The sequence below is a fragment of the Staurois parvus genome, unplaced genomic scaffold (genome assembly GCF_062004578.1).
Source record: "Staurois parvus isolate SC_StPar_1 unplaced genomic scaffold, SC_StPar_1.0 ptg000423l, whole genome shotgun sequence".
NCBI lineage: Eukaryota > Metazoa > Chordata > Amphibia > Anura > Ranidae > Staurois > Staurois parvus.
Genome location: NW_028318219.1, coordinates 4162678 through 4177768, shown reverse-complemented (window position 1 = coordinate 4177768; position 15091 = coordinate 4162678). Strand labels below are relative to the sequence as shown.

The following is a 15091-nucleotide window of genomic DNA, read 5'->3' as shown; positions in this document are numbered from 1 at the left end:
GAGGGTTCACCACAAGGTGCAAACCATTCATAAACCTGAAGAATAGAAAAGCCAGATTAGACTTTGCCAAAAAACATCTAAAAGAAAAAAAAAAAGCCAGACCAGTTCTGGAAAAGCATTCTTTGGATGGATGAAACTAAGATTAATCTGTACCAGAACAACAGGAACAAAAAAGTGTGGAGAAGGCTTGGAACAGCTCAGGATCCAAAGCACACAACGTCATCTGTAAAACATGGTGGAGGCAGTGTGATGGCATGGGCATGTGTGGCTTCCAGTGGCACTGGGTCATTGGTGTTTATTGATGTGACAGAAGCAGCCGGATGAATTATGCAGTGTTTACAGATATACTGTCAGCCCAGATTCAGCCAAATGTAGCAAAGTTGATTGGATGGCACTTCACAGCACAGGTGGACAATGATCCAAAACACACTTCAAAAGCAACCCAGGAGCTTTTGAAGGAAAAGGGGAATATTCTGCAATGGCCGAGTCAATCACCTGATCTCAACCCAATTGAGCATGCATTTCACTTGCTGAAGGTAAAACTAAAAGCAGAAAGACCCACAAACAAAGAACAACTGAAGACAGCTGCAGAGACCCTGGCAAAGCATCAGAAAGGAGGAAACCCAGTCTTTGGTAATGTCCATGGGTTCCAGACGTCAGGTGGTCATTGCCAGTAAAGGATTCTCAACAAAATATAAAAATGAAAATTTTATGATTATATTCACTTGCATGAACAGATCATTTGAACGCATGGTGTAGGTTCACCGCAATAGATTCCAAATGCAAATACCACACTTAGGCTGGCCATACACTATACAATTTTCTGTCCAATTTCCTTTAGATTTACCTTCAACTATGTAGTGCAAGGGCCTGCCTAATTGGATACAACTGAAAATGTTAGTTTTGACCTCATAATATATGGTTTTTGGTAAATCTAGACCAAAAATCTCAAGAAAATTGTATAATGTATGGCTAACCTTAGAATCAACTCTAGACTTTTTACCTGCTTAATTTTTGAAGAAATAATGGAGTTGCCCACACCTGGCCATGAAACCGCTTTTGATTCAACTGTCCAATTACTTTTGGTCCCTTGAAAAGGCGGAATGGATACTCTTTAAGAGCTGTGTTTCCTAAACCCTTCGTCCAATTTGGATGTACATACCCTCAAATTAAACCTGAGAGTGTGCACTTTTAGCCCATATCTATTATAGAACTATAGCTTGAATATGTTTTGGTAAATATCTGAAAAAACTGAAATTGTGTCTGTTTCCAAATATTTATGGTCCTACCTGTGTGTGTGTATATAATGTATATGTATGTGTAAATAAATATATTTATATATACACACAGTTGTGTTCAAAATGATAGTCAGACATCATTAACCTGATCAATCACTGTTTTTAGTAAAAATGATATTTCTACATGGCAAATAATTTCCTAGCAGGTGTAGTAGAGTAATAGATATCCAACAGACCCAACAGTCATGACATGCATGCTGCTGATTCTGTGTAATTGAATCACTCATTGAAAGGGGCATGTTCAAAATAATAGCAGTGTGGAGTTCTATTAGTGAGGTCATTCATTCTTTGAAAAACAGGTGGCAATTATTGCCCTTATTTAAGGAAGGAAGGCAGCAAATGTTGTACATGCTGGTTACAGTGCATTTCTCTATGAAATTCTGAGAAAAATGGGTTGTTCCAGACATTGTTCAGAAGAACAGCGTACCTTGATTAAAAAGTTGATTGGAGAGGGGAAAACATATAAAGAAGTGCAGAAAATGATAGGCTGCTCAGCTAAAATGATCGCAAATGCTACAAAATGGCAACCAAAACCTGAAAGATGTGGAAGAAAGCGAAAAACTGGATAGAAGAATAGCCAAAATGGCAAGGACTCTGCCAATAATCAGCTCCAGGAAGATGAAAGAAGGTGTAAAGTTACCTGTGAGTACTGTTACAATTAGAAGACGCCTATGTGAAGCCAAGCTATCTGCAAGAAGCCCCCGCAAAGTCCCACTGTTGAAAAAAAGACATGTGCTGAAGAGGTTACAATTTGCCAAAGAGCACATTGACTGGCCTAAAGAGAAATGGCGCAACATTTTGTGGACTGATGAAAGTAAGATTGTTCTTTTTGGGTCTAGTGGCCGGAGACAGTTTGTCAGACGACCCCCAAATACTGAATTCAAGCCACAGTACACTGAAGACAGTGAAGCATGGTGGTGCAAGCATCATGATATGAGGAGGTTTCTCATACTACGGTGTTGGGCCTATTTATCGCATACCAGGGATCATGGATCAGTTTGAATACATCAGAATACTTGAAGAGGTCATGCTGCCTTATGCTGAAGAGGAAATTCCCTTTGAAATGGGTGTTCCAACAAGACAACGACCCCAAACACACCAGTAAACGTGCAACATCTTGGTTCCAGACCAACAAGATTGACGTTATGGAGTGGCCAGCCCAATCACTGGATCTTAATCCAATAGAAAACTTGTGGGGTGACATCAAAAATGCAGTTTCTGAGGCAAAACCAAGAAACAGAGAAGAACTGTGGAATGTAGTCAAATCATCCTGGGCTGGAATACCTGATCACAGGGGCCAGAAGTTGGGTGACTCCATGCAACACAGATGTACAGCAGTTCTCAGAAACAGTGCGACTACAACCAAATATTCATTAAGTGATTCAAAGGAAAGCAAAATCTTCAAACATTTTTCAGTTTATATAGTGAATGTTTGAGTTTGTAAAGAAGAATACAAACACTGCGATTTTTTTTGAACAGTCTAATATTCACTTTTCTTAAATTTGTTTAGAGGAACAACACAAATTCGATGTATTTTTCTTCGTGTTTTGATTTGGAATAGAATGTGTCGTGTTCCCTATGCATTTGTGTGGATGGAAATAAAAGCTATTAGAAGGATTTTGAGCTTTATTCACTTTTTTCAACACACTGCTATTATTTTGAACACAACTGTATATATATATATTTACACATTTTTTTTTAAAGATCTCAGGCTGGTAGAAAAGTTTTTTCTTTTCTTTCTTCAGAGAAGTGGGTAATATTTACCCATGTGTACATTGGTGTAGGACACTTGTAGAGATGACTTTTGATGGCAGGAGGAGGAAAATAGATATACCGTATATACTCGAGTATAAGCCGACCCGAATATAAGCCGAGGTACCTAATTTTACCACAAAAAACTGGGAAAAACTATTGACTCGAGTATAAGCCGAGGGTATCAGTGGGAGGAATAGTGCCCCATCATTGGTGTCAGTGGGAGGAATAGTGCCCCATCATTGGTGTCAGTGGGAGGAATAGTGCCCCATCATTGGTATCAGTGGGAGGAATAGTGCCCCATCATTGGTATCACTGGGAGGAATAGTGCCCCATCATTGGTGTCAGTGGGAGGAATAATGCCCCATCATTAGTATCAGTGACACCAATGATGCGGCACTATTCCTCCCACTGACACCAATGACACTTGCTGACCCCTGTTGCAGTATGGTGCTGCTGCAGCCAGCATATGTGGTTGCAGCAGCACCTCTGCACTGCACACTTACCGGCTTTTCCCTCACTCGATTTTCGCGGGTCCGCTCGGCTCCGCCTCCTCGCCCGTGATTGGCCGCCTGTGTACCTTTCCTGGGCTACAGTTCTGGCAGCCAATCACCGGTGAGGAGGCGGAGCCGAGCAGCAGGAGTGGCCGGAGTGACGGAAGGAGCAGCGCTTCCTGGATGGATCATCGTGGGAGCCAGGTAAGAGACAGCAGCCCTCTGCCCACCCCTGTACGCGCCCCCCTTGACGGAGCCTCGCGCCCCCCCCCTGCAGACGTTGACTCGAGTATAAGCCGAGGGGGGCGTTTTTCAGCACAAAAAATGTGCTGAAAAACTCGGCTTATACTCGTGTATATACGGTATACAACTGTGTCTAACAATGTAAATTAGACAAAGTGTCTCATCTACATTGTATCTTCATCTCAACTACATTTCTAGACATTCTAGTAAAGCAGAAGTTCAACCATAAATTATTTAAAAAAAATTGTCCATTAAAATAACCAGTTTTTGCTGCAATGTTTGCCGTTAAACTTGGTTTTCCCTGCCCATACTGTTTGTTACTGAGAGATCTCCTTAGTCTGATGGCCTACATCAGTCAACCCACTTCCTCTGAGCCCAGGTTCTCCTGCAAGCCTGCGACTGTCTAGTGAAAGAGTGCATCTCCTGTAACTCTGCTTTCTCCTCCTGTCAGCATGCTTCTTTTCAAGTACATGAACTGATTGGCTGCTTCTTCCTCTCACATTCCATCCCTGCTGTACAGGAACTGCAAGAGGTTGATAACCGGTCGCATTCAAGAACTTAAACTGCTTGCATTTAAAAATACATTTATGCATCACTGAATAATGCATTACAGAATTAATTTGTCTTTTAAATCTGCCTGGTGTTTAGTTTCAACTACACTTTTCATCTATATTAATCTATCTGTCCAAAATAATCTGGGCTCTCTCTCCTCTCAACTTTACTAACTAGACCAGTGGTCACTAAATGGTGGACCACTGAAAAATTACCCATTAGCAAAATTTTATAATAGAAACAGAAACTTTTTTTTTTGCTATTTTTTTTTGTTTATAGTGCAAAAAATAAAACACCCAGTGGTGAGTAAATGCCACCAAAAGAAAGCTCTATTTCTGTGGAAAAAAAGATATGGGTGCAGTGTTGCATGACCGCGCAATTGTCATTCAAAGTGTGACAGCGCTGAAAGCTGAAAATTGGCCTGGACAGGAAGGGGGTATAAGTGCCTGGTAGGCAAGGGGTTAAAGAGACCTGTGATTTAGGGGGAGTACAGTGTGAAAGGTATGCTAAAGATGATAATGTACTGGAGGACTGCGATGTTTTATATCGCTAACGAGATTTGGACCTCTGCTGGACGGAAATTTTGCTGACCGGATCTCTGTAAATTTTAATTCTAGACCCTTGGTGTGTGTGAAAGCTATAAGCTATCTTATCCACCCTAACATTTTAATAAAACCCAAACTCTAAAAGCTTGTATACACATTGTGAATATCGGACGGATAATTGTCCAATTGTCCAGGTTTTTTTTTTTTTGTATTCGTTAAATGAAAATCGTACGATTTGATGTCTGACAAGAAAATTTTCGTGCTTGTCCCTTCGGGTAATTTCGGACCATTGCTGTGCACGAATGATCAGATTACCGTTTGTTCCCTTTGAAATTGTCATTTTTTTTTTTTGGTACCATTTTCTCAACGTGTGCACGAGGTTTAAGGGCTTCTATAGTTGGACATTCTTGTCATACACATCTTTCTCAATTTGAAAGCACGGCTGCTCAAATGCATGCTTTGATAATGCAAAATGCAGTCTTTGACAAGAAAAGTGCATTTGACCAGCTTTGTCTGCCATTAAAACGCACCGCCATAGGACATGCTGAATTAAAAGAAACACACTGGCATGCTGAGATTTGTAGTTCAGTTGCTGTCACAGCTTGCCTTTGGTTTAGAGTCAGCTAGGACAGTTTGATCTCAGCGTCTGAGCCTGTCTGGATTTGGGTCGCCCTGCACTTAGTAAAGGTCACCTATCATAAAAAAAAACCATGGCTGTCCTTAAGAATCACCCCTGACCTGTCTGAGTCCCAAGTAGTCTGTGTCTATGGTCCTGATCCATGCCGACCTCTCATAACCCAGGCCTCTCCCCGCAGACCAGGCTGCAAATCCCACAACTGCCTGACACAGGAGACATCAGGCTTATGCAACAGTTACAGCATGAGCTGCTTTTTCTGGGGATCACAGGGGACTCAGTTCTACTATCACAACACTCCCGTGCCATGCCGCCCTATCTTAACGTTTATATGCACATATGTCGGCTGAAGTCGCTGCCTGAAATCATCAACGTTCTAGAACTGACATGAGTATGTTATATTGTAAAGCGCTGAGCAAAGTGTTGGCACTATATAAATCCTGTATAATAATAATGTAAAAAAGCAGTTCAGAGAGAATGATGTATGATAATCAATCACACAGCCTGCAAGGAAGTGCATCTATAGCCAAAACATGTTTTTGTTTTTGGTATAATAAAGTATATTATTATTATTATACAGGATTTATATATTATTATTATACAGGATTTATATGGCGCCAACAGTTTGCTCAGCGCTTTACAATATAACGGGAGACAATACAGCAACAATACAGTTCAATCAGATGACCAAAATAGGAGTATGCGAGCGCTATTGTAAAGTGACAGCAGATAGGACACCTAAAGGCACCATAAAAACCGTAAAAATGGATAATATACAGAAAATAGTGCAGCGCTGTAATATAAATGTGTATAAGATGATGAGTCAAACAATATTGTAATATAAGCACAAAGTTGGGTGCAAACGATGGTATGTTACCACAGGTAAGTGGTAAAGGATAAATCAATAATAATAAATTCAAAATGTAGACTAGCAAGTCCTAACGGATCTTAATTCGAGGAATGCAGTTCCTTATAATCGATGGTGCGATGAAAGGATAATAGATAAGTGAATTGCGCACTCACCAGAAGTGTGCTATCAAAACGCATTTGAGATCATAATCGTCTCATCGGGTCAGCCAGGACAATCACTTCCAGGTATGGTCAGGTTCCCACGCCTTTGTCTTGAAAGGGCTCCTCCAATGGTATCACGGTCCCAGGACACTTCTAAACTGGTTTCTGCGAATGGTGAGACTCTAAGGAAGCCAAAGAATAATGCCACGTAGCGTGATACTGCATTCAATAGGGTAATTTATCCCAACAAAGGTGCAAAACATACAAGGGAAGAATAAACCAAAAACTGACCATTTGTGTAAAGATGGCCGCCGAAGGCAGCAGGACGTCAGGATGCTGTGGCCCCTTACGTTGACGCGTTTCGTGCAAAGCACTTAGTCATAAGGTGCAGGCTTACCTTGGTATATGTATATAATACAGTATATAATACAGTTCAATACAAGAGGGTTAGGAGGGCCCTGCTCCTTGGAGCTTACAATCTAAGAGTATATAGAATATAAAGAAATTCTTAAAGATTACATCCGCCTCTTACAAAAATATAATAAATGTATAATTGCAGCAAAAACCTGCATTATATATTTTTCTGCAAAGCATTGCAACCGTGATCAGATGTATAATATAAATGTAAAGTGCTACGTGAATGGATGGTGCTATATAAGTACCAGTAATAAATCAGTGGATGGCCGGTGCACTGCCAAGCTCCTGCAGGCGCTTTCTCCAGCTCTATGTCCGTCTTGAGGTATGGACTTGCACTTGAAGTATCAATGGACTATGAGTGCAGTGACCACTTGTGTTCCACTGAGAACTAGCTGGCACAGTGGCAGACAGTATTTGTAGTTCGTGATCTCTTTTGAATAAGATAGCCATGCTGATTTCAAAAGTGATAGCTGAGGAGGTGAACCCCCCCCCATGCTGTCACTAACAGCAGTCTGGGTTATAGGGGGGGGGTTTGCTCTGCACCATGTTATGCCTTAACATATAAGGTCCAAAAGGTGGAGTTAGCTTTTAAAAAAGGAACTTCAATCCCCCCTCAGCTTTTTTTTTTTTTACCTCTCCCCCTTTACATGTGATGGCAGGCTGTCCTCGAATCCTATACTCAAGTTCCCAGTGAATTCAGAATTGTTATGCTCCACCACCTGAGTCACATGGCACCATCCTTGTCATCCTTATTGGCAGCCTGCTGTATTTAATGTATTATTAACAGAGAAGGGGGGGGGGGGGGGAGACCCATAGTAAGGTCTCCACCCTTGGTGGTAGGATTTATTGGTGCCACACCCCTTGTTAAAAAAAAAAATAACCCTAATTCATAGTTACATAGTTAGTCTGGCTGAAAAAAGACAAAAGTCCATCCAGTTCAACCATTATAAAAAAAAAACCTAAGAAAACTAATGGGGCTTTAACACATTACAAAATATGGCCTTAAATAGCATACAGATTGTGATTGACATTTTAGTTCCAAGTTAATTCTTTGCTTGTTGCTCCCAACGCGTTTCACGGGACACAGCCCGCTTCTTCAGGAAGACAAAGTATAGTATTCTAAAATTATACAAAAATAGGCCAGAAAGATAAAAGGTAAGCATATAACATATTGAGAAAATAATAACAAATATAATAAACTCTGTTAGAATTTTCCCATTGATGACATCAGTGAATTTGTGGGAGGCCAGTGGGATCCATGAACATTGGTTCCAAAGAGGAGAGGAGAAAGAAGGTCCCTCAATCAGAAAAGTAGATGTGCACCAAATGGACAGAGTCATATCCACTAATTGAAGCTGAAAAATCATCAGTTGGGGGAGTAGCGGTATAGTTTGTATGCTCTAGGACATTTCTAAACACCTTGACTTTTCAGGTTCAATTAGTGGATATGACTCTCTCCATTTGGTGCACATCTACTTTTCTGATTGAGGGACCTTCTTTCGCCTCTCCTCTTTGGAACCAATGTTCATGCTTCCCACTGGCCTCCCACAAATTCACTGATGTCATCAATGGGTAAATGCTAATAGAGAATTTGTTGTATTTGTTATTATTTTCTCAATATGTTATATGCTTACCTTTATTTTCAGGCCTATTTTTGTATAATTTTAGAATGATATACTCTGTCTTCCTGAAGAAGTGGGCTGTGCCCCTTGAAATGCGTTGGAGTAACAAGCAAAGTATCACTTTGGAAATAAAATGTCAATCACAATCTGTATACTCGTTAAGGCCATATTTTGTAATGTTATATGTTGATTTTGTGTGCCTTAAGCATTGCATGCTTTTTAAGATGAGCATTTTTGTTGCTCAATCCTCATTATCACAATCCTGCTTTGTATTTTATTAATAAAGCTGGATTGGTTATATTTTTGAGTATTTAATTTGTGGTATGCTGCCTTTAAAGCCCCATTAGTTTTCTTAGGGTTATGTATTTTTTCAGTGCTGTATTTAATGTGTTTCTGCAGCTGCACCTTAATAACATGTCCACTCCTGGCCACTGTGAGTCCCTCCTGCGATATGTGATGGGGATATTCCAGGAGCCTGTGGGAGCAAACAACAAACAACACAGACCGTAACATCTTTTGTCTTAAAAGAAAAACACAATAACAAAGCTTTCGCTGACCACCAACGCAAGGGGTCAAAGTTCCACTGACCGCCAGCGCAAGGGGGCAAAGTTCCACTGACCGCCAGCGCAAGGGGGCAAAGTTCCACTGACCGCCAGCGCAAGGGGGCAAAGTTCCACTGACCGCCAGCGCAAGGGGGCAAAGTTCCACTGACCGCCAGCGCAAGGGGGCAAAGTTCCACTGACCGCCAGCGCAAGGGGGCAAAGTTTCACTGACCGCCAGCGCAGGGGGGCAAAGTTTCACTGACCGCCAGCGCAGGGGGGCAAAGTTCCACTGACCGCCAGCGCAAGGGGGCAAAGTTCCACTGACCGCCAGCGCAAGGGGTCAAAGTTCCACTGGCTGCCAGCGCAAGGGGGCAAAGTTCCACTGACCGCCAGCGCAAGGGGGCAAAGTTCCACTGACCGCCAGCGCAAGGGGGCAAAGTTCCACTGACCGCCAGCGCAAGGGGGCAAAGTTCCACTGACCGCCAGCGCAAGGGGGCAAAGTTTCACTGACCACCAGCACAAGGGGGCAAAGTTCCATTCATTATTTCTGTCTAAAAGGTGACCTTATCCTTTAAAGCCTGCAGAGCAATGCAACAATGATTAGTTGCAAATCGCATGGCAAGCCGCAACCCTATTGTCCGACTTGGTTGGAGCCGCACCAGTTTCTAAAGTAGCGCATGCACTGCTCTAGGTGTGTCCTCTATAGACATCTGTATCTTGCAAGCCGCTGATGTCTTGCAAGATGCAATGACATTCCACTTTGAAATCGTGCGACTTCACTGGAAGTCGCACAATTTCAAAGTTGGATTGGTGTGACCGGGGTGTAAAAGTATCTGCATTCAATTTTTTTTTTTTTTTTTATTAGTTTCAGATAGTGACCATTTTCAGCAGGTAGAAGATAACATTTGACAGGTGCCACCAGAACAGGAAGTGAAGGGAAATCTTCCAATGGGGACACTTGTTCTAATGACAGCTCAGAAGGGGATTACCCTCAGAGAGCTTTTTTTTTTTCACTTCCTGTTGTCCGCTGTACAGGAAGTAAAGGGAAATCTATACAATGGTACTAAAACAGCAACACGATAAAAAATTGTACCTTTTTAGAACCGTATTATTATACAGGATTTATATAGCGCCAATGTATTAAAAAAATGTATATCGCTAAAATTGGAAGCAGCCTACAGAAGAGGAAGAACTCTTACCTTTCCAGCGGGTGCGAAAGAAATCTTTACTCTCTTCAGAAGCTCCAGGCGCCACGGCCATCATTTCCGGTAGTGTTGGAAAATCTGCTGCAATTCCTTCTGCTGACTCCTACATCGCTGCCTTCAAAAAATTGTAAATGACATTACACAAATAATAATACACAACAAAAGGAAAAGACACACAATCACAATATACACTTGGGGGGGGTCTGATTACAAAACAGTTGCACGAATGTCAGAATCATCGGAGCGAAATGTCACCGTAATGAACTCCTGTACTGTCAGCTCCATTTAGTAGCCATAATGCAATCTATTTTTCTCAGTCATGTATTTCAGAAAGCTATAGCGCATTTGGGCCAGTAGATGGAGCTGATGATATAAGCATTAGTCTCTTAGAAAAATTATGGTGACCTTTTCGGTCAGCTTGCACAGAATACTTCTGACATTTTGATAGATAGATCCCATTAATATATGGGCAGCACAGTGCTTAGTGATTAACACTTTGACCTTGTAGCACTCAGATCACTGGTTCGAATCCCGGCAAAGACATTGGGGTTTCTTAGATTGTAAGCTCCAAGGAGCAGGGCCCTTCTAACCTTCTTGTATAGAACTCTATTGTCTCTATTTATATTGTAAAGCGCTGAGCAAACTGTTGGCGCTATATAAATCCTGTATAATAATATAATAATAATAATTTACTAAAAGCAAATAGTCTGTGCAATTTCCTTAGCCTCCGGTCACATCGGGTGCAACTTGGCATGGAATTTGCATGTCAAGCGACTTTATTATTATAATACAGAATTTATATAGCGCCAACAGTTTGCTCAGCGCTTTACAATATAATGGGAGGAGGTTGTGGGACCAATGGAGGTTACTAGACATTTGCAGATTACAGAACATATGGATGGTATAGAACAACAGGAGGATATGGGGCCATTGGAGGTTATAGGACAGTAGGAGGTTGTGGGACCAATGGAGGTTATGAGACCATTGAAGGTTATAGGACATAAGGAGGTTGTTGGACCATTGCATGTTATGGAACCACAGCAGGTTGTGGGACAATATGAGGTTATGGGACAATTGGAGGTGTGAAGGAAAATGGAATAACCATTTTATAGATCAAACATTTAGCTTTAATTTAGTTGATATATTGAATGTATATTTTGTTATTAGAAGTCTTAGTGTGTAACAGCTGTATTTCTTGTGTTAGAATGCTATTTACACCTCCAGGTGGGAAGATTGCTATCTAAAGGAACTATTGGAAGTAACATGGCTGTGTGAATGTTCATTTACATTTCAATGAACTCCACCAGGAACCAGAATGAAACTTCAAAGCAGTCAGATAGCTAGGTTCCCACCCATCTTCAGGCATATAAATTGTGTTAGATTTCCAAGGCAGTAAGTACATTACTTTGAATCCAACACTGTATTGTTCTGCTCTCCATGCATGAAGGTCTGACAACATGTTTGTATAATAAACACATCTACTTTTCAATCTGGCTTCAGCAGTCAAAATGTTAATGAAACCCATGTGTTTTGGGTTTCCCCTTCAGAGGTTATGGAATAATAGGAGGCTATGGGGCCACTGGAGTTTATAGGACAATAGGAGCTTATGGAACCATTGGAAGTTATGGGACATATGGAGATTAGGGAAACAAGGTTTTGGGACCATGTAAATGTTATGGGACAGTTGAAAGCTATGGGGCCATTGAAGGCTATGGGAAATGTAGTGTTTTTGGGACATTTGTGGAATTTTAAACATATGGAGATTATGGGACCATTAGAAGATATGGGACAATAGGAGGCGTTTACTAAAACTGAAGCACTGATAATCTGATGCAGCTGTGCATTTTGCACCTATCTGCTTCTAACTTCAGCTTGTTCAATTAAGCTTTGGCAATAAAACCTAGAAGCTGGTTTCTATGCAGAGCTGGACAAGATTTTGTACCATTCAGTCATAGTTAATAACCCCCTATGGGTCCATTGGAGGCTATGGGACAGTTGGAGACTATGAAACATATGAAAATTTTAGGACAATAGGAGGTTATGGGACCATTGGAGGTTATTGGATGATTGAAGATGAGGCCATTTATTTCTACATATAGCGGGTAAAATAAGTATTGAACACGTCACCATTTTTGTCAGTAAATATATTTCTAAAGGAGCTATTGACATGAAATTTCACCACGTGTCAGCTGTAGAAGCCGTCTGCATGCCTAGGGGCTTGATTTTATACACCTGTGGCCATGTAGGTGATTGGAACACCTGAATCCAATGATTTGGAGGGCTGGCCAAACTGGGCCAAAATCACACCTGAGCAATGCATGTCACTAGTTTCTCCATACAGGAGGCATCTTGCAGCTTTTATTACCAACAAAGGATTTAGTACGAAGTATTAAGTAAATTTCAGTTAACATGTTCAATACTTTTTCCCTCTGTCATTCCGTTTTATTATGCATAACTTAATTTCTGAACTTATTTGTTTTGGCTTCTTTGTATGTATGGATTTCATGGGTTGTTACTGACATGTGGTGAAAATTACATGTCAATAGCACCTTTCGAAATACACTTTATTGCCAAAAGTATTAGGCCAGCCCTCCAAATCATTGGATTCAGGTGTTCCAATCACCTCCATGGTCACAGGTGTATAAAATCAAGCCCCTAGCATACAGACTGCTTCTACAAACATTTGTGAAAGAATGGGTCGCTCTCAGGAGCTCAGCAACTCCAAACATGGTCCCGTGATAGGTTGTCACCTGTGCAATCCAAGTCCACCTGTGAAATTTCCTGGCTACTAATAGTCCACGGTCAACTGTTAGTGGTATTATAACAAAGTGAAAGCAACTGGGAACAACAGCAACTCAGCCACCAAGTGGTAGGCCACGTATCATGACAGAGCAGGGTCAGCGCATGCTGAAAGCGCACAGCGCGCAGAAGTCGCCAACTGTCTGCAGAGTCAATAGCTAAAGATCTCCAAACTTGGGTGTGGCCTTCAGATTAGCACAACAGTGTGTAGAGAGCTTCATGGAATGGGTTTCCATGGCCGAGCAGCTGCATCCAAGCCTTACATCACCAAGTGCAATGCAAAGCGTGGAATGCCTTGGTGTAAAGCACACCGCCACTGGACTCTAGAGCAGTGGAGATGTGTTCTCTGGAGTGACTAATCATGTTTCCCTGTCTGGCAATCCGATGGACGTGTCTGGGTTTGGTGGTTGCCAGGAGAACAGTACTTGCCTGACTGCACTGTGCCAAGTGTAAAGTTTGGTGGAGGGGGATTATGGTGTGGGGGTTGTTTTTCAGGGGTGGGCTTGGCCCCCTAGTTCCAGTGAAGGGGAACTCTTAAGGCGTCAGCATACCAAGACATTTTGGACAATTTCATGCTCCCCAACTTTGTGGGAAGAGTTTGGGGATGGCCCCACAGCCATCCCGATCAGTGTGCTTACAGTGAAGCACCCCCCCCCCCAGCCCCCTAGTAAAACACTCCCAGCACACAGTTAACCCTTTGATCGCCCCTCACATTAACCCCTTCCTGCCCAGTGCCATTAGTACAGTGTCAATGTTGTTTTTTTAGCACTGATCACTGTATTGGTATCATTGGAGATGTCAGTGACACCAAGTTAGTGTCCCCCCCCCCCCCCCCCCCCAGTGTCAGAATGCCTGCCGCAGTTTAAAAGTCGCTGATCGCCGCCATTACTAGTAGGAAAAAAAAAATCCCATTATCTATACCACCATTTGTAAACGCTATAACTTTCATGTAAGCTAATTAATTTACACGTATTGGGATTTTTTTTTTTAGCAAAGACATGTCGCAGAATACATTTTGGCCTAAATTTATTTGATTGTTAAAATTTTTTTTCTGAACATGTTTTATAGCAAAAAGTCCAAAATATTGTATTTTTCTCAAAATTGTTGCTTTTTTTGCTTATAGCGCAAAAAATAAAAGATGCACAAGCGATCAAATACCACCAAAAAAACGCTCAATTCATGGGAAAAAAAGGATGTAAATTTAATTTGGGTGCAGCGTTGCATGACTGCGCAATTGTTAAAGTAAGGCCTGGTCAGGAGGGCAAGTGGTTAAAGTTCATCTGCATGTAAAGACAGGCCGACCAATACTTTTGGCAATATAGTGTATATTTACTGAGAAAAATGGAGCCATGTTCAATACTTATTTTACCTGCTGTATGTAAAAAGCAAAAACTAGACGTGTAATGTCCACACCTGTGCAAGTTCTGATTATTATTACAAACATTTTATGAAAAAAAATATAAAATTTCTGTACTTTTTGTACAGCATGGATACTTTGGTACCTGTAAGGGACCATATTTTGTTGTCCTAGGCTCTATTATAGGTTATACTAAGAATGTTGGTTCCTGGTTTATAAATCAGTCCTATTATATTATCCTGCATCTGTATCAGCCAATAAGTTACCTTTAAAAGCATCCAGTTTATTATCCTCAAAAAAAATCTCCCAGTACTGAAGACACAGGATTAGCCATCATCTGACCTCTAGTGACGGGCCACGACGTGACGGCATGACGCTCACGTTCCCTACGAGACGTAGAGGCTCTCGGGAAATGTAGTCAGGACACTCTATATAAAACCCTGCCCAGTGCTCCCGGAAAGGGGACAGCGACCATGTACATGCCGCAGAAGTACCGGGGAAAGCGGACGCTCCGTAAGTGATCTCAGCGCCCCGTGCACACCCTTGTGTAGTGGCCGTGTATGTGTGTCAGTCCGCCGGTTCCGCTCCGTGTGTTACCCCATCAGTATACCTGTTCGCGC

At 41.7% G+C, this 15091-nt stretch overlaps 1 long non-coding RNA gene across 1 annotated transcript in view; it reads right to left on the bottom strand.

The window, feature by feature from the left end:
* LOC149454583 (uncharacterized) overlaps positions 1-14833 on the bottom strand; it is a 50686-nt gene extending 35853 nt beyond the window's left edge. The window contains exons 1-3 of the long non-coding RNA XR_016314190.1: positions 14738-14833; positions 10310-10430; positions 6542-6711 (exon numbers count right to left, since the gene is read on the bottom strand). This is a non-coding gene — a long non-coding RNA (uncharacterized LOC149454583). The remainder of the gene's footprint in view (positions 1-6541; positions 6712-10309; positions 10431-14737) is intronic.
* Between the last annotated feature and the right edge of the window lie 258 nt (positions 14834-15091).